The 21,622-nt window shown below is 34.8% G+C and overlaps 1 non-coding gene across 1 annotated transcript; it reads left to right on the top strand.

Annotated features, from left to right (window-relative positions):
- Window positions 1-21,291: 21,291 nt before the first annotated feature.
- Window positions 21,292-21,398, top strand: LOC139887063 (small nucleolar RNA R71). The gene has a single exon (XR_011772913.1). It is a non-coding gene; the product is annotated as a small nucleolar RNA R71 (small nucleolar RNA).
- The last annotated feature ends 224 nt before the right edge of the window (window positions 21,399-21,622 follow it).

Here is a 21,622-nt window from a genome sequence, read left to right as displayed (position 1 = left end):
ATAGTGAACAAAGAAGGTATTAAGGTGGATCCGGCAAAGATAGAAACTGTTGAAAAGTGGGAAACCCCGAAAACTCCGAAACACATACGCCAGTTTTTAGGACTAGCTGGTTACTACAGAAGGTTCATCCAAGACTTTTCCAGAATAGCAAAACCCTTGACTGCATTAACGCATAAAGGGAAGAAATTTGAATGGAATGATGAACAAGAGAAAGCGTTTCAGTTATTGAAGAAAAATCTAACTACGGCACCTATATTGTCATTGCCTGAAGGGAATGATGATTTTGTGATTTATTGTGACGCATCAAAGCAAGGTCTCGGTTGTGTATTAATGCAACGAACGAAGGTGATTGCTTATGTGTAACGACCCGCACTTTTTCGATCATTCTATACTTATAAGATTAATATTTACATAAATTAAACCTTGCCAACATGATAAGCAATCCAAATTGTCGAGACTTATATTTCCGAAAAGAGTTTTACACAACGTTTGACCGTCTAGTTTGACCGATGATATCACGAACTATACAATATATGATAATTATATGTTTGTGTATATAAATGTATATATACATATTTAACATGATTAAAGAATGTTTTAATATCTCATTTTGTATTAATAACAACAAGTTATATGTGTATTTTGAAACTACTAACTTAAGTTTTCAAAACGATAACTATACGTAACGTTATTTGACATAAATACTTAAGACATATAATGTTTATACATATATTGTATAAGTAATGTTTTTAATCACTTTTAAAGACTTAAATACATAAAACCATATAAGTGTATTCACAAAAGATAGCTATATTTGAATCCTCATTCCATTTTTCACAAAATTTCTATACGTATACCTAGAGTATTTGTACTCGTATCATACCAAGCTCCTATACGTATTTACTAATAGTAAATACACATCAAAATCACCACCTAACCAGCCATTATTCATGCCATGAGGGCTAGGTAATTGAACTTGGAAGCAATTAGGACTAGATACATAAAATTATCACTTGAAATTTTGTCCATATACACCATGTTACACGTTTTTTTGGTGTATATATACATGCTCATTTTGATCCATTTTTACTACCATTTTCTTATCAAAAACACACACTCTTTCTTACTCTCTAAACTCCATAAACATCCAGCAAGAAACCTTGAAGATCTAGCTTCAAAAACCATACTAAAACACCATAAGAAAACCATACAAAAACACTTCAAGAAAACCCTCCAAGAACACCAACTTACTTCCAAACTTTCATCCACTTCTATCACCCTTTTGATTCTAGCTTCTTACTCCTCTTTTACAGCAAACTTATCCAAGGAACTTGAGGTAGAATCTATGTTCATAACCTTATTCGATTCATATATATATAGCTATCTTATTTTGTGGTACAAAAGTTTAACAACAAGAACATAGTTTGAATGTTTTCAAACTTGTTTGCAAACTAAATAGATCCTTCTAACTTAACTTTTAAAATACTTCAAGACATGTAACATAACTTATTTATATGTTAATTTAACAAGGTAAAACTTGGTTTTTCAAAGTATAAGTATTTTTGGAAAAATGGTCATTAAATGATTTAGTTGTAACAAAATGTTTAACTTCATATGTTTCACTAAACTTTCACTTATGCCGTATGATTTTGAATACAAACCAAGGTATTTACAGTTCATAGTCTTAAAGAAGAACTCGATCCAAGAAGATGGCAATTTGAATCAACGAAAACGGACTTGTAACGAAGAAACTATGACCGAAACAAAATTGGCTATCCTAGACATTTTCAACTTCGGGATTCATTGGAAAAATTTACATAAAATCACATACTTCTAAGATAACATGATATTTTATATATATGTACTCATAATTCAATTTCATATGGTTCAGGATCACCCGTAAGCAACACGAGAAGATTAATCATAAGATCCCATGTTTGTACGCAATACGTCATTTGACAACACCGGTACTTTATGTACGCAATACGTCATTTGACAACACCGGTACCGTGGGTCAAGATTAATCTCGACCAATACATATACGATGGGGTTTTATTTATTTCGTTAGGGGTTTTGTTTATTGCGGGTATATTAAACATCTAAAAATGAACCATTAAAATTGAATTACTAACATCGGAATGCTAACTACGGACTAAGGAAATATTCAAAATATTAAAAGTATAACAAGTATATATATATATATATAACGTTTGTTTTAAAATGAAAACATATTGATATATTATATATGGATAGGTTCGTGATATCAACCGGAAGACCGAGTCAAAATATATATATCATCAAGACAAGGGTGAGTATATAGTCCCACTTTTAAACTCTAAATATTTCGGGATGAGAATACATGTATTTTATGTTTTACGATATGGACACAAGTAACTGAAAAATATGTTCAACGTTGAGTTGTACCACTGGCATACTTCCCTGTAGCTTGGTAACTAATATTTACAGCGGTATTGTAAACGCGAATCCTGTTGATAGATCTATCGGGCCTGACAACCCCAACCGGACTGGACGACCAGTATTCAACGGTTGCACAGTACTTCGTTTTGTGACTACACTTGGTACGGTGTAGTAAGATTTCATATTAAAGGGAATATGCGACGTGAAAATGTTAAGTATGGTTACCAAGTGCTCAACCACTTAGAATATTTTTATTAAACTGTTTATATACGAAATCTTGTGGTCTATATATATATTGCTGCCGGCATTAAACCTATATCTCACCAACTTTATGTTGACCTTTTTAAAACATGTCTATTCTCAGGTGATTTCTAAAGCTTCCGCTGCATCATGTTGGATCTAACCAGGATCTTGCGTACGCATGTTTGTGTCAAAAATAAAACTGCATATCCGAGATGTTGTATTGTAAAATATGCTAGAAACCGTGTTGTTGTCATCATTTGTAAAGTTTGTAAGTCGAAGATTATCGCTAAACGTTAATCTTCTTTTTATTGTCTTAAGCTTGTAACAAAAATAATGGTTATGGTTTGTAATGTATAATATATGCAGTTTTCTTTCAAAAATGTCTCATATAGAGGTCAATACCTCGCAATGAAATCATACGTTATCTAACGCGTTCTTATGGTTAAGGACGGGTTATGACATGTGGTATCAGAGCGTTGGTCTTAGCGAACCAGGTTTGCATTAGTGTGTCTAACCGAGAAGTCGTTAGGATACATTAGTAAAGTCTGGACTTTGACCGGGTCTGATTTAAAAAAAAAAAAAAACCATTGCTTATCACTGTTGGTTAAAATTTATGTGTAAATATTATGTAAGTACTAATGGGTTAGTTGTTGTGTGATAGATGTCGGGCTCGAAACTTATTATCACATTCAGCGACTCCGAATCAGAACCTTCAGATTGTGTTTCAGTCATTAACATATCCGATGACGAAAGTGGTATTTTTGGGGAAGACTCACAATTTCCGGATGAACCAACTATAGAAATATCGGAAAGTGAACCCGAGGAGGAAAGTGAACCCGAAGAGGAAAGTGAACCCGAGGAAATTACGAAAGAAAAATATAATCAAGGAAAGAAACGAAAAGCTAGTGAATTAGAAAATCCAAATCCCGAGTTTAATGAGAATGATGTGGCACCAATTCCACTCAACACTACCACCCCTATCCCCGCTATTCCTATTAGTGCTATCCCCGCATCTAGTTCTTCGGCACCTCAGCCAAAACGTAGGGAGACAGCTAGGATTCGCGTTGGGGGATTCCCTGGACATAAATGTTTTGGGAAATAGACCAAATGATGCGCTACCGTATTAAACCATGGAATCACATAATGTTTTGTATAATATTATTAGTGTGGTTTGTTTAAGGTTTGATGTAAGCATATGTAAAATAGCGAAGTATGAAATGCAATAATTTTCCATGGTTAAGTATTATTTAGATTGTAGTAATTGATTCTGTACTAAGCTATTAAGTATGAACATTAACGGGTAGGTACTACCCAAGATATAATTATAAAACGCTAATAAGAAGAAAAGGCTTTTATAATAATACCTGGTTCATATTATTAACAAGCTATAAATGTACTATAAATACACACTACATCTATAATATTCCATGTGAATAATTATTTTCTTTCATTAGGAAATGGCGCGATTGAATCGAATGACGGAACAAGAACTCGAGGAACTCATCAACCAGCGAGTGAACGACAGAATGTTATGGGTTGAGGCTGCAAGAGCTGCTGCAGTTAATCCAAATCCTCGTGTAGGATGCTCCTACAAGACGTTCCAAGCTTGCAAGCCATCATCATTCAGTGGAACGGAAGGACCGATCGGTTTAACCCGATGGATAGAAAAGATGGAGACGGTGTTTAAAAGCAGTGGTTGTGATGAAAAAGACATGACCAAGTTTGCATCGTGCACTTTACAAGATAGTGTACTCACATGGTGGAAGAATTATGTGAAGGCGGTAGGAGGAGATGTAGCTTATGATACTCCATGGGAAGAATTCAAAGCAATGATAATCACCGAGTATTGTCCAAGGAATGAGGTTATTAAGTTAGAAGATGAGTTACGAAGTTTGAAGGTGGTTGGTACTGAAATCACCAACTACAATCAGCGATTCATGGAATTGGTTTTACTATGTCCTGAATTGGTTCCAACCGAAGCACGGAAGATTGAAATGTACAAAGGTGGTTTGCCCAAAAAGGTCAAGGCAAATGTTACAGCATCGAAACCTAAGACAATTCATGAAGCTATAACCATGGCAAACGAGCTAATGGATCAGGTCATCATGGATAAGAAAGTATCCAATACTGATGTGAAGGTATCAGGTAACAAAAGAAAGTGGAATGGAAATTATGATCGAGGTAACCAACAACAATCTTTTAAGAAACAAGAAACCACGAAAGGTGCGGGTAGTGGTTCAGGCTTTGGTTACAAAGGACAAAGTCCTTTATGCAACCGTTGTCACAAACATCATTTTGGTTACTGTAGTGTGTTGTGCACTAAATGCAATAGACAGGGACATCTTGCTGAAGATTGTAAGGCTCTCGTTACAAATGCAAATGGTAACAAGACTCCTGCCACCAACGCAAATAGAACTGCTTTGGCTACCATTACTTGTTTTGGGTGTGGAAAACAAGGTCACTATAAGAGCCAGTGCCCGAATCCAGAGAAGAATATCGGACCTGCACGTGGGAGAGCATTTGTTATTAATGCTAGAGAGGCATGTGAAGACCCAGAGCTTGTTACGGGTACGTTTACCATTAATAACTTATCCGCATCTATTATATTTGATACTGGTGCTGATAGAAGTTACGTGTGTAGAGACTTTCACGCTAAATTGAATTGTTCATCATTACCTCTAGATGCTAAGTACATGATTGAGTTAGCTAATGGTAAACTAATTAAAGCCGATAAAATTTGCCATGATTGTAAAATAAATTTAGCCGGAGAAACATTTAAGATTGATTTGATACCCGTAGAATTAGGAAGTTTTGATGTAATAGTCGGCATGGACTGGATGTCTAAAATAGGAGCTGAAGTTGTGTGCGCCAAGAAGGCAATTCGCATTCCTCGTAAGAATAAAACGCCAGTAATGATTTATGGAGAGAAGGGTAACTCAAAGCTAAAACTCATTAGTTATTTGAAAGCTCAAAAGTGCTTGAAGAAAGGGTGCTATGCTATCTTAGCACATGTTAATAAAGTCGAAAAGAAAGAAAAAGAGAAGTGCATCAATGACGTGCCTGTGGCAAGAGATTTTCCTGAAGTATTTCCGGAAGAGTTGCCGGGATTACCTCCATTTAGATCGGTAGAATTTCAAATAGATTTAGTACCAGGAGCTGCACCAGTGGCTCGTGCTCCATATAGACTTGCACCGTCCGAGTTAAAAGAACTTCAAAGCCAGTTAAAAGAATTACTGAACCGTGGATTCATACGACCGAGTACTTCACCGTGGGGAGCTCCAATTTTGTTTGTTAAGAAGAAAGATGGATCTTTTAGGATGTGTATAGACTATCGTGAATTAAATAAGTTAACTATCAAGAATCGGTATCCACTACCGAGAATTGATGACTTATTTGATCAATTGCAAGGATCATGTGTTTATTCGAAAATCGACTTAAGATCGGGCTATCATCAATTACGTGTCAAAGAAGAAGATATACCGAAAACTGCTTTTCGGACACGTTATGGTCATTACGAATTTTTGGTCATGCCGTTTGGGTTGACAAATGCGCCAGCTGTATTCATGGACTTCATGAATCGAGTTTGTAGTCTATATTTAGATAAGTTTGTTATCGTTTTCATTGATGATATTCTTATCTATTCCAAGAGTGAGCAAGAGCATGAGCAGCATGTAAGGTTGATATTAGAGTTGTTAAGAAATGAACAACTTTATGCTAAATTTTCTAAGTGTGCTTTCTGGTTGAAAGAAGTGCAATTTCTTGGTCACGTTGTTAATAGCGAAGGAATTCAGGTTGATCCAGCAAAAACTGAAGCTATTGAAAAATGGGAGACTCCTAAGACACCAACGCAGATACGCCAATTTTTGGGTTTAGCCGGTTATTATAGAAGGTTTATTCAAGATTTTTCCCGAATAGCTAAGCCGTTGACAGCGTTAACGCAAAAAGGGAAGAAATATGAATGGACCTCGGAGCAGGAGAACGCATTTCAAATACTGAAGAAGAAGTTAACTACGGCGCCTATTTTATCGTTACCAGAAGGGAACGATGATTTTGATATATATTGTGACGCTTCGCGACAAGGTTTTGGTTGTGTTCTTATGCAACGGAAGAAAGTTATTGCATTCGCATCCCGACAATTGAAGATTCACGAGCGAAATTATACGACGCATGATCTAGAATTGGGAGCAGTCGTGTTTGCATTGAAGATGTGGAGACACTACTTGTATGGGGTTAAATTCACTGTGTTTACTGATCATAAAAGCCTTCAACATATTTTTGATCAGAAACAATTGAACATGAGGCAACGTAGGTGGGTCGAGTTAATAAACGACTATGATTGTGAAATTCGTTATCATCCCGGGAAGGCAAACGTGGTGGCTGATGCTTTAAGCAGAAAAGAACGAGAACCAATTCGAGTTCGAGCAATGAACATAAAAATTCGTATGAATCTCAACTCACAAATCAAAGAAGTTCAACGAGAAGCACTCAATGAAGAAAACATAAAGAATGAAATAATGAAAAAGTACGAGAAACAACTTGTTGTACGGGAAGATGGAATTCGGTATTTTGCAAATCGTATTTGGGTACCGAAGTTGGGTGGATTAAGGAAGTTGATATTGAACGAGGCACATAAGACAAGATACTCGATACATCCTGGAGTTGGAAAGATGTATCAAGATCTTAAGACACGTTATTGGTGGCCTAATTTAAAAACAGACGTTGCAACATATGTTGGGGAGTGTTTAACTTGTTCCAAGGTTAAAGCAGAACACCAAAAGCCGTCAGGGTTACTTCAACAACCAGAAATCCCAGAATGGAAATGGGATGGTATTACCATGGATTTCATCACGAAGTTACCAAAGACTGCCTGGGGATACGACACCATTTGGGTGATTGTTGATCGTCTCACCAAGTCTGCACATTTCTTGCCTATAAAGGAAATGGATAGAATGGAGAAACTATTACGATTGTATATAAAGGAAGTTGTTTCAAGGCATGGGATACCTATTTCCATTATATCCGATCGTGATAGTAGATTTACCTCAAAGTTTTGGCAATCACTACAGGAGGCACTAGGAACTCGTTTGGATATGAGTACCGCATATCATCCACAAACCGATGGACAGAGTGAGAGAATGATTCAGACTCTCGAAGACATGCTCAGGGCATGTGTGATCGATTTTGGAAACGGATGGGATAAATATCTACCGTTAGCAGAATTCTCGTATAATAATAGTTATCATGCGAGCATTGGAGCTGCGCCATTCGAAGTATTGTACGGAAGGAAGTGTAGATCTCCTATCTGTTGGAATGAAGTAGGAGATCGACATTTAACTGGTCCCGAGATCATACACGAAACGACCGAGAAGATAGTACAAATCAAGGAGAGATTGAAAACAGCCCGTAGTCGCCAAAAGAGCTACGCCGATGTCCGAAGGAAACCATTAGAGTTTCAGGTCGGGGACATGGTTATGCTAAAGGTGTCACCTTGGAAAGGTGTGATACGTTTCGGCAAAAGGGGTAAACTAAACCCAAGGTACGTAGGCCCGTTCAAGATCATCGAACGCATTGGACCGGTAGCTTATCGACTCGAGTTACCGCAACAACTCGCCGGAGTACATAATACCTTTCACGTCTCAAACCTTAAGAAGTGTCTTGCAAAGGAAGACCTCACCATTCCTCTTGAAGAAATCCATGTCGACGAGAAACTACAATTCGTCGAAGAACCAATTGAAATCATGGACCGTGAAGTTAAACAGCTCAAATAGAGCAATATACCGATTATTAAGGTTCGTTGGAATGCTAGAAGAGGTCCCGAGTTTACTTGGGAACGAGAGGATCAGATGAAACGAAAGTATCCGCATTTGTTTCTCGATGACGCAAAATAGGTACAATTTTAAAATTTCGGGACGAAATTTATTTAACGGGGAGGTAATGTAACGACCCGCACTTTTTCGATCATTCTATACTTATAAGATTAATATTTACATAAATTAAACCTTGCCAACATGATAAGCAATCCAAATTGTCGAGACTTATATTTCCGAAAAGAGTTTTACACAACGTTTGACCGTCTAGTTTGACCGATGATATCACGAACTATACAATATATGATAATTATACGTTTGTGTATATAAATGTATATATACATATTTAACATGATTAAAGAATGTTTTAATATCTCATTTTGTATTAATAACAACAAGTTATATGTGTATTTTGAAACTACTAACTTAAGTTTTCAAAACGATAACTATACGTAACGTTATTTGACATAAATACTTAAGACATATAATGTTTATACATATATTGTATAAGTAATGTATTTAATCACTTTTAAAGACTTAAATACATAAAACCATATAAGTGTATTCACAAAAGATAGCTATATTTGAATCCTCATTCCATTTTTCACAAAATTTCTATACGTATACCTAGAGTATTTGTACTCGTATCATACCAAGCTCCTATACGTATTTACTAATAGTAAATACACATCAAAATCACCACCTAACCAGCCATTATTCATGCCATGAGGGCTAGGTAATTGAACTTGGAAGCAATTAGGACTAGATACATAAAATTATCACTTGAAATTTTGTCCATATACACCATGTTACACGTTTTTTTGGTGTATATATACATGCTCATTTTGATCCATTTTTACTACCATTTTCTTATCAAAAACACACACTCTTTCTTACTCTCTAAACTCCATAAACATCCAGCAAGAAACCTTGAAGATCTAGCTTCAAAAACCATACTAAAACACCATAAGAAAACCATACAAAAACACTTCAAGAAAACCCTCCAAGAACACCAACTTACTTCCAAACTTTCATCCACTTCTATCACCCTTTTGATTCTAGCTTCTTACTCCTCTTTTACAGCAAACTTATCCAAGGAACTTGAGGTAGAATCTATGTTCATAACCTTATTCGATTCATATATATATAGCTATCTTATTTTGTGGTACAAAAGTTTAACAACAAGAACATAGTTTGAATGTTTTCAAACTTGTTTGCAAACTAAATAGATCCTTCTAACTTAACTTTTAAAATACTTCAAGACATGTAACATAACTTATTTATATGTTAATTTAACAAGGTAAAACTTGGTTTTTCAAAGTATAAGTATTTTTGGAAAAATGGTCATTAAATGATTTAGTTGTAACAAAATGTTTAACTTCATATGTTTCACTAAACTTTCACTTATGCCGTATGATTTTGAATACAAACCAAGGTATTTACAGTTCATAGTCTTAAAGAAGAACTCGATCCAAGAAGATGGCAATTTGAATCAACAAAAACGGACTTGTAACGAAGAAACTATGACCGAAACAAAATTGGCTATCCTAGACATTTTCAACTTCGGGATTCATTGGAAAAATTTACATAAAATCACATACTTCTAAGATAACATGATATTTTATATATATGTACTCATAATTCAATTTCATATGGTTCAGGATCACCCGTAAGCAACACGAGAAGATTAATCATAAGATCCCATGTTTGTACGCAATACGTCATTTGACAACACCGGTACTTTATGTACGCAATACGTCATTTGACAACACCGGTACCGTGGGTCAAGATTAATCTCGACCAATACATATACGATGGGGTTTTATTTATTTCGTTGGGGGTTTTGTTTATTGCGGGTATATTAAACATCTAAAAATGAACCATTAAAATTGAATTACTAACATCGGAATGCTAACTACGGACTAAGGAAATATTCAAAATATTAAAAGTATAACAAGTATATATATATATATATAACGTTTGTTTTAAAATGAAAACATATTGATATATTATATATGGATAGGTTCGTGATATCAACCGGAAGACCGAGTCAAAATATATATATCATCAAGACAAGGGTGAGTATATAGTCCCACTTTTAAACTCTAAATATTTCGGGATGAGAATACATGTATTTTATGTTTTACGATATGGACACAAGTAACTGAAAAATATGTTCTACGTTGAGTTGTACCACTGGCATACTTCCCTGTAGCTTGGTAACTAATATTTACAGCGGTATTGTAAACGCGAATCCTGTTGATAGATCTATCGGGCCTGACAACCCCAACCGGACTGGACGACCAGTATTCAACTGTTGCACAGTACTTCGTTTTGTGACTACACTTGGTACGGTGTAGTAAGATTTCATATTAAAGGGAATATGCGACGTGAAAATGTTAAGTATGGTTACCAAGTGCTCAACCACTTAGAATATTTTTATTAAACTGTTTATATACGAAATCTTGTGGTCTATATATATATTGCTGCCGGCATTAAACCTATATCTCACCAACTTTATGTTGACCTTTTTAAAACATGTCTATTCTCAGGTGATTTCTAAAGCTTCCGCTGCATCATGTTGGATCTAACCAGGATCTTGCGTACGCATGTTTGTGTCAAAAATAAAACTGCATATCCGAGATGTTGTATTGTAAAATATGCTAGAAACCGTGTTGTTGTCATCATTTGTAAAGTTTGTAAGTCGAAGATTATCGCTAAACGTTAATCTTCTTTTTATTGTCTTAAGCTTGTAACAAAAATAATGGTTATGGTTTGTAATGTATAATATATGCAGTTTTCTTTCAAAAATGTCTCATATAGAGGTCAATACCTCGCAATGAAATCATACGTTATCTAACGCGTTCTTATGGTTAAGGACGGGTTATGACATTATGCGTCTAGACAATTGAAGATTCACGAACAAAATTATACGACGCATGATTTGGAATTAGGCGCGGTTGATTTTGCATTAAAGACTTGGAGGCACTACTTATATGGGGTCAAAAGTATTATATATACCGACCACAAAAGTCTTCAACACATATTTAATCAGAAACAACTGAATATGAGGCAGCGTAGGTGGATTGAATTATTGAATGATTATGACTTTGAGATTCGTTACCACCCGGGGAAGGCAAATGTGGTAGCCGATGCCTTGAGCAGGAAGGACAGAGAACCCATTCGAGTAAAATCTATGAATATAATGATTCATAATAACCTTACTACTCAAATAAAGGAGGCGCAACAAGGAGTTTTAAAAAAGGGAAATTTAAAGGATGAAATACCCAAAGGATCGGAGAAGCATCTTAATATTCGGAAAGACGGAACCCGGTATAGGGCTGAAAGGATTTGGGTACCAAAATTTGGAGATATGAGAGAAATGGTACTTAGAGAAGCTCATAAAACCAGATACTCAATACATCCTGGAACGGGGAAGATGTACAAGGATCTCAAGAAACATTTTTGGTGGCCGGGTATGAAAGCCGATGTTGCTAAATACGTAGGAGAATGTTTGACGTGTTCTAAGGTCAAAGCTGAGCATTAGAAACCATCAGGTCTACTTCAACAACCCGAAATCCCGGAATGGAAATGGGAAAACATTACCATGGATTTCATCACTAAATTGCCAAGGACTGTAAGTGGTTTTGATACTATTTGGGTAATAGTTGATCATCTCACCAAATCAGCCCACTTCCTGCCAATAAGAGAAGATGACAAGATGGAGAAGTTAGCACGACTGTATTTGAAGGAAGTCGTCTCCAGACATGGAATACCAATCTCTATTATCTCTGATAGGGATGGCAGATTTATTTCAAGATTCTGGCAGACATTACAGCAAGCATTAGGAACTCGTCTAGACATAAGTACTGCCTATCATCCACAAACTGATGGGCAGAGCAAAAGGACGATACAAACGCTTGAAGACATGCTACGAGCATGTGTTATTGATTTCAGAAACAGTTGGGATCGACATCTACCGTTAGCAGAATTTTCCTACAACAACAGCTACCATTCAAGCATTGAGATGGCGCCGTTTGAAGAACTTTATGGTAGAAAGTGCAGGTCTCCGATTTGTTGGAGTGAAGTGGGGGATAGACAGATTACGGGTCCGGAGATTATTCAAGAAACTACCGAGAAGATCATCCAAATTCAACAACGGTTGAAAACCGCCCAAAGTCGACAAAAGAGCTACGCTGACATTAAAAGAAAAGATATAGAATTTGAAATTGGAGAGATGGTCATGCTTAAAGTTGTACCTTGGAAAGGCGTTGTTCGATTTGGTAAACAAGGGAAATTAAATCCAAGGTATATTGGACCATTCAAGATTATTGATCGTGTAGGACCAGTAGCTTACCGACTTGAGTTACCTCAACAACTCGCGGCTGTACATAACACTTTCCACGTCTCAAATTTGAAGAAATGTTTTGCTAAAGAAGATCTCACTATTCCGTTAGATGAAATCCAAATCAACGAAAAACTTCAATTCATCGAAGAACCCGTCGAAATAATGGATCGTGAGGTTAAAAGACTTAAGCAAAACAAGATACCAATTGTTAAGGTTCAATGGAATGCTCGTAGAGGACCCGAGTTCACCTGGGAGTGTGAAGATCAGATGAAGAAGAAATACCCGCATCTATTCCAGAAGATTCGTCAACACCTTCAACAGCTTAAAATTTCGGGACGAAATTTATTTAACGGGTAGGTACTGTAGTGACCCGAACTTTTCCATGTTTATATATATTAATTGAGATTGATATTTACATGATTAAATGTTTCCAACATGTTAAGCAATCAAACTTGTTAAGACTTGATTAATTGAAATATGTTTCATATAGAAAATTGACCACCCAAGTTGACCGGTGATTCACGAACGTTAAAACTTGTAAAAACTATATGATGACATATATATGGATATATATATAGTTAACATGATACTATGATAAGTAAACATATCATTAAGTATATTAACAATGAACTACATATGTAAAAACAAGACTACTAACTTATTTACATGAAAACAAAATTACATATCCTTTATATCTAATCCATACACCAACGACCAAAAACACCTACAAACACTTTCATTCTTCAATTTTCTTCATCTAATTGATCTCTCTCAAGTTCTATCTTCAAGTTCTAAGTGTTCTTCATATATTCTATAAGTTCTAGTTACATAAAATCAAGAATACTTTCAAGTTTGCTAGCTCACTTCCAATCTTGTAAGGTGATCATCCAACCTCAAGAAATCTTTGTTTCTTACAGTAGGTTATCATTCTAATACAAGGTAATAATCATATTCAAACTTTGGTTCAATTTCTATAACTATAACAATCTTATTTCAAGTGATGATCTTACTTGAACTTGTTTTCGTGTCATTATTCTGCTTCAAGAACTTCGAGCCATCCAAGGATCCGTTGAAGCTAGATCCATTTTTCTCGTTTCCAGTAGGTTTATCCAAGGAACTTAAGGTAGTAATGATGTTCATAACATCATTCGATTCATACATATAAAGCTATCTTATTCGAAGGTTTAAACTTGTAATCACTAGAACATAGTTTAGTTAATTCTAAACTTGTTCGCAAACAAAAGTTAATCCTTCTAATTTGACTTTTAAAATCAACTAAACACATGTTCTATATCTATATGATATGCTAACTTAATGATTTAAAACCTGGAAACACGAAAAACACCGTAAAACCGGATTTACGCCGTCGTAGTAACACAGCGGGCTGTTTTGGGTTAGTTAATTAAAAACTATGATAAACTTTGATTTAAAAGTTGTTATTTTAAGAAAATGATTTTTATTATGAACATGAAACTATATCCAAAAATTATGGTTAAACTCGAAGTGGAAGTATGTTTTCTAAAATGGTCATCTAGACGTCGTTCTTTCGACTAAAATGACTACCTTTACAAAAACGACTTGTAACTTATTTTTCCGACTATAAACCTGTACCTTTTCTATTTAGATTCATAAAATAGAGTTCAATATGAAACCATAGCAATTTGATTCACTCAAAACGGATTTAAAATGAAGAAGTTATGGGTAAAACAAGATTGGATAATTTTTCTCATTTTAGCTACGTGAAAATTTGTAACAAATCTATTCTAACCATAACTTAATCAACTTGTATTGTATATTATGTAATCTTAAGATACCATAGACACGTATACAATGTTTCGACCTATCATGTCGACACATTTATATATATTTCGGAACAACCATAGACACTCTATATGTGAATGTTGGAGTTAGCTATACAGCGTTGAGGTAGATTCCAAAATATATATAGTTTGAGTTGTGATCAATACTGAGATACGTATACACTAGGTCGTGGATTGATTCAAGATAATATTTATCGATTTATTTATGTACATCTAACTGTGGACAACTAGTTGTAGGTTACTAATGAGGACAGCTGACTTAATAAACTTAAAACATCAAAATATATTAAAAGTGTTGTAAATATATTTTGAACATATTTTGATATATATGTATATATTGTTATAGGTTCGTGAATCAACCAGTGGCCAAGTCTTACTTCCCGACGAAGTAAAAATCTGTGAAAGTGAGTTATAGTCCCACTTTTAAAATCTAATATTTTTGGGATGAGAATACATGCAGGTTTTATAAATGATTTACAAAATAGATACAAGTACGTGAAACTACATTCTATGGTTGAATTATTGAAATTGAATATGCCCCTTTTTATTAAGTCCAGTAATCTAAGAATTAGGGAACAGACACCCTAATTGACGCGAATCCTAAAGATAGATCTATTGGGCTTAACAAACCCCATCCAAAGTACCGGATGCTTTAGTACTTCGAAATTTATATCATATCCGAAGGGTGTCCCGGAATGATGGGGATATTCTTATATATGCATCTTGTTAATGTCGGTTACCAGGTGTTCACCATATGAATGATTTTTATCTCTATGTATGGGATGTGTATTGAAATATGAAATCTTGTGGTCTATTATTATGATTTGATATATATATAGGTTAAACCTATAACTCACCAACATTTTTGTTGACGTTTTAAGCATGTTTATTCTCAGGTGATTATTAAGAGCTTCCGCTGTCGCATACTTAAATAAGGACGAGATTTGGAGTCCATGCTTGTATGATATTGTGTAAAAACTGCATTCAAGAAACTTATTTTGTTGTAACATATTTGTATTGTAAACCATTATGTAATGGTCGTGTGTAAACATGATATTTTAGATTATGATTATTTGATAATCTACGTAAAGCTTTTTAAAACCTTTATCTATGAAATAAAGGTTATGGTTTGTTTTAAAAATGAATGCAGTCTTTGAAAAACGTCTCATATAGAGGTCAAAACCTCGCAACGAAATCAACTAATATGGAACATTTTTAATCAATAAGAACGGGACATTTCATGTAGTCTCTACCTACGTGTGTACAATGACTTATGATTTGGCTTTGATGATACTGCCAATCTTGAAATGCTTTTTGTCTAGCCATTTCATACTCGTGTCGAGCCATAAAAATTTGCATTTCCGTCATTGGATTACCCCCTCCCGGTTGACCTTGCTGTTGATCTCTCTCAACCTGTGGATGCCTGCCATCATAACGTGATGCCGCATTGTTTCGTTTCTTTAAGACCTTAGCACCATGATAAACACGCAAATCTATTCTATCGCGGGGTTCTGGTTCTGCCATTAATATTCCCCCCCCCCCCCCCGACTTCTATCCACACCAAGATATTCAGCAATTAAAGTAATAAATATACCACCTCCTATTATGCTACCACACCTCATACCCCTAACCATAGTCAATAAATAATAACCCACACAAAAAGGTATACTTACAGCGCTCTGTGGGTCTCGAATACACATGTGGTAAAACAAATCCTATTCATTTACCTTTTTCTTATTCTTACCTCGTTGTGTAATCGAATTGGCTAAAAACCTATGGATTACTCTTAATTCAGCTCTATCAATATCAAGATAAGAGTATAATCTCCCCTGGAATCGGCGATGGCTAGTCATCCTACTCCTTACGTCATTCGTATCAAAATTCTCATCCACCCTCCTGCCATAAACTATTAACCTCTGACAATCATAAGATGCTAGCTCCTCGGGCATATATATACGTAAAGCCCGAGCCATATCTAGTAAAGACATATGGCGCATCTCCCCTCCTAATAAAAATCTAAGAAAACTACGATCGGTTAAAGTATCTACCCGATCATTTATTTCAATAGTACATAATAACTCTATACACCATTCTCTATACACAGGTCTACGTATGTTGAATAAACTTACCCATTCACTAAAAGTAGAATTACCATACCTTTGAGTAAGTAATTCCCTGATTGGCTCGGCCAATTCCACTACCTCTAATGGTTCTCAATCTATAACTCTGGGTACCTCAACATTATTAGACACAAGGTTGTGTAGGTTCTTTTGATATTTTGGATAGTCTATCCAATATCTATCAAATCTCAAATTCGGATGTAAATCTGCCTCATGAATGTTTGAATATAAAACAATTGGGTGAGGCATATCTTGTCGGTATTGGTTATTAATTTCCTGTTGATCTGCATCTTCCGGAGGAGCATTGCGAGCCTGGGATGAAGATTCACCCCTTTCAGTCTGCAAAATAAACACAATTTTTGTTCATCCAAATATGCATTAGTTTTAGAAAAATCATAAATCTAAACAATTACAATGGCATGTTTAATCCATATTAAACTCTACACACATTTTCAAAATATTAACAATTCTACACTTTTACAAATATACTTTTACAAAAATGTACACAAAGTTCCTTCGCATTTATCTTTTAAAACATGTCAAAAACAATCATTATAACAATTAAATAAGTTCCTCATGGCATTCATATCAATTAAATCAAGTTCATGCAATTTTGGTTCAAAAAGTCCACTTTAATCTTCATAAATCATGTTTAGGATCAAAGTTTTGATCATTTAGCAACCTAAACATGTTACACTACTCAATTTAGCATAAACTAACAACAAAATTCAGCCATAACCTGTTTATATCAAAAAGCCCTAATTTTGCTCAAGAACACAAACCCTAGATTATTCAAAAATTGAAGTTCAAAGCTTCTAATCATGTTAAATAGCATCAATCTAGGTTATACAAGCATAATACACAAACAATTGAAGCATTATTACACTAGAAAGTATCAAAATCGAATTAGGCATGAAATTGTTCAAGAACACTAAAAATTCGGATTAAATGGTGTTTAGGTGTAGAAATTTACCGATTTCCTTGAGTAATTCCTGGATAATAGTCTCCTCATTGTAATTTTATGAAAGATTTGATGAAAAATGGTGAAAAATCACGAATTTGGGAGTGTTTTTCGTGGGTTTTTTCGCAAAAAATTGATGTGGTTGGTGTACAAACTAGTCTGTTCGACCAGTTATATTTTTTTCTGGATTTTCTAACCTCCGCGAGTGCGGTGGTGGGAACCCACAAAGCACCGCGAGTCACGGCTAATTTTTATTTTTTATTTTTATAAAACCTTATAACTTTTTAAAACATTTAATTAATTAAATTCTAAAAATTTTGTTTTCCTTTAGGAGCGAGGGCGTTTCGGATCGTTGTCCTAGTCCGTCCCTCGACAAAATTTTAAAATTTGTCAATTTAAAGCGCGGTTTTAAAAGCAAAGATTTTGGGTTTTTTTTTTAATGTTTTTGGCATACTTTAGTTCAATAAGATTAAAAATAATGATAATAAAAGTTCTCGTCCCTCCCTCGGGTAAAGCAATTTCGGTTCAACGACCTAGTCTTCAACTCACGACCAATTTTAAAAATCATATTTTTAACTTAGCAAAATAAAGTAAATTTTTGTTTTTAAATTTACACCAAACTTAAATTTAAAATACATAAAATAAAAAATTCATATTAAAAATTCACACCACACTTAAATTATATTTTTGTTTTAAAAATATTAATTTTTCAAATATTTACAATTTTAAATATATATTAATTTTAACAAGTTTACAATATTATTTTAAAATTAATTTTTAAAACAAAGTAAAAATAAAATTAAAATTTTTTTTGGTCTTTTATCCCACTTTAATCAATCAAATATTATCAACAATATACGCCCCTCTTTTCGGTAAAGTAATTTCGGTAAGCATTCGTTCAAGATTAACTAGACATGATTCAAAAGTATCACCGAAGACTGAAAAGTCATCCATGAAAACTTCCATGCATTCTTCTATCATGTCGTGAAAAATCGCCATCATGCACCTTTGAAAGGTTGCAGGGACATTGCAAAGTTCAAATGGCATGCGTTTGTAAGCAAAAGTACCATAAGGGCACGTGAATGTGGTTTTCTCTTGATCCTCGGGTGCTATTGGAATCTGAAAATATCCGGAAAAACCATCAAGAAAACAATAGTAACTGTTTCCGGCTAATCTTTCCAACATTTGATCAATGAAAGGTAAAGGAAAGTGATCTTTTCTGGTGGCGTCATTTAATTTTCTATAATCAATACATACACGCCATCCTGTTACAGTCCTAGTAGGAATAAGCTCATTTTCTCATTTGTAATGACAGTCATGCCACCCTTCTTAGGCACGCATTGAACTGGGCTTACCCATGGACTATCTGAAATTGGATAAATTAAACCTGCATCAAGTAGTTTAATAATTTCTTTCTTAACAACATCTTGCATATTAGGATTTAGTCTTCGTTGGCGTTGCACATACGTTTTATGACCTTCTTCCATAAGGATTTTATGTGTGCAATACGAAGGACTTATTCCTTTAATATCATGAATCTTCCATGCAATAGCTAGTTTATGAGCTTTCAACACAGAAATGAGTTGAGATTTTTCATTTTCAGTAAGAGAAGACGATATTATTACAGGTAATTCAGATTCATCATGTAAATAAGCGTATTCCAAATGGTTTGGAAGTGGCTTTAACTCTATTGTCGGAGGTTCTTCTATCGATGATTTATATAGATATCTGTCTTCTTCTTTTAGCATTTGAATTTCTTCTGTTGTTGGTTTATATCCATTAGCCATAAGTGTAGCTAACATTTCAGTTTCATCAATTGGTTCAGTTCCTTCTCCTAAAGAACATTCTCCTGTTCCTTGTAATTCTGGAAATTCTTCTAACAATTCTGCATGTGAATCTATAGTTTGAATATAATAGCATGTATCATCTGCAGATTGCGGTTGTTGCATTGCTCTATCAACAGAAAAAGGTAACACTCTCGTCCTCTATACTTAGGGTAAGTTTCTTACCGAACACGTTTATCATTGCTTTAGCCGTGTTTAAGAATGGTCTTCCTAATATGAGAGGAACTTGAGAATCTTCTTCCATGTCCAGAACAACAAAATCTACTGAAAATACTAAAGTACCAACTTTAACTAGCATGTTCTCCATTATCCCTCTAGGATATTTTACTGATCTATCGGCTAGTTGTATGCTTATTCTTGTTGGTTTCAATTCTCCAAGGTCTAGTTTAGTGTATAGTGAATACGGTATTAAATTTATACTAGCACCTAAATCTACCAATGCTTCTATTGAACTAAGACTTCCCAGAAAACATGGAATTGTGAAACTTCCTGGATCAGATAGTTTTTCTGGTATTTTATTCAACAGCACTGCAGAACAATTAGCATTCATAGTAACAGCTGAGAGTTCTTCCATTTTCTTTCTATTCGTGATTAGATCTTTCAGAAATTTAGCATATCTAGGCATTCCTGAAATCACATCAATGAAAGGAAGATTTACATTTATCTGTTTAAACATATCCAAGAATTTGGATTGCTCGACTTCAAGTCTCTCTTTTTTCATTTTACTCTAGTAAGGAAGTGGTGGTTGGTATGGTTTAACATAAGGTTTAGCTTTAACTGTGTTATCTTCATTAACCTTTTCAACTACCGGTTCTTTTTCCTTATCTTGATCAGGTTGTGGTTCTTGTGGAGTAGGAATAGCTTCATCAGAAATTACAGGTAATTCAGGTGGTTTAAGTGTAATACCACTTCTTGTGGTAATGGCTTTAGCTGTTTCATTCCGGGGGTTAGCATTTGTATCACTAGGTAGACTTCCCGATTTTCTTTCACCTATTAACCTTGCTAGGTTACTTACTTCTTGTTCCAGATTTTGAATAGAAGCTTGTTGATTTTTAAATGCTTGAGCATTTTGTTCATTGGTTTGTTTCTGAGATGCGAAAAACTATGTTTGAGATTCAACTAGCTTCGTCATCATATCTTCTAAATTCGGCTTTTTATCATCGGTTTGTGGTGATTTGTTTTGAAAATTAGGTCTTTGCTGATTGTAAGTATTATTAGATACTTGTTGATTGCTAGGACCTTGTTGGTTGTTGTATGGAACATTTCGATTATAATTTTAGTTTTGATTGTAAATTGGTCTTGGCGATTGATAATTATTCTGATAATTATTTCCATGCCTTTGGTTTATGTATGAAACATTCTCTCTTTGTTCCATTGTTAGTTTAATACTGAGACAATCTTTTGTTAAATGTGGTCCTCCACACTGCTCACAACTAATTCGTATTGAGTGGATATCTTTAGTCATCTTTTCCATTCGTCTCTCGATTGCATCTATCTTTGCGGAAATGGAATCTAAGTCATGGCTAGAATCGGCTCTAGCTGCTTTAGATGATCTAACGATATCTTTTTCTTGGTGCCACTCATGTGAGTGGGAAGCAGTGTTATCAATAATTTTGTAAGCATCAGTTTCTCTTTTCTTCATAATGGAACCACCAGCTGCTATATCGATGTCTTTCCTTGTAGTGATGTCGCATCCTTGGTAGAATATTTGTACTATTTGACAAGTGTCTAAACCATGTTGCGGACATCCTCTCAATAACTTTTCAAATCTTGTCCATGCCTCATATAGAGTTTCATTTGGCTTTTGTGTGAACGTAACAATTTCTCCTTGAAGTCTCACGGCTTTAGATGCCGGAAAGAATTGTTTAAGAAATTTTTCAACTAAAACGTCCCATGTATCAATCGCCCCTTCAGGTAACGATTCTAACCATTCTTTGGCTTCTCCCTTTAAAGTCCAGGGAAATAACATGAGATATATCTGTTCATCCTCCACTTATCTTATTTTAAATAGAGTGAAGATCCTATTAAAGGTACGAAGATGTTCATTTGGATCTTCCTTCG

Source organism: Rutidosis leptorrhynchoides, chromosome 1 (genome assembly GCF_046630445.1).
Source record: "Rutidosis leptorrhynchoides isolate AG116_Rl617_1_P2 chromosome 1, CSIRO_AGI_Rlap_v1, whole genome shotgun sequence".
NCBI classification, from domain to species: Eukaryota; Viridiplantae; Streptophyta; class Magnoliopsida; order Asterales; family Asteraceae; genus Rutidosis; species Rutidosis leptorrhynchoides.
This window is presented reverse-complemented; position numbering and strand designations above follow the sequence as displayed.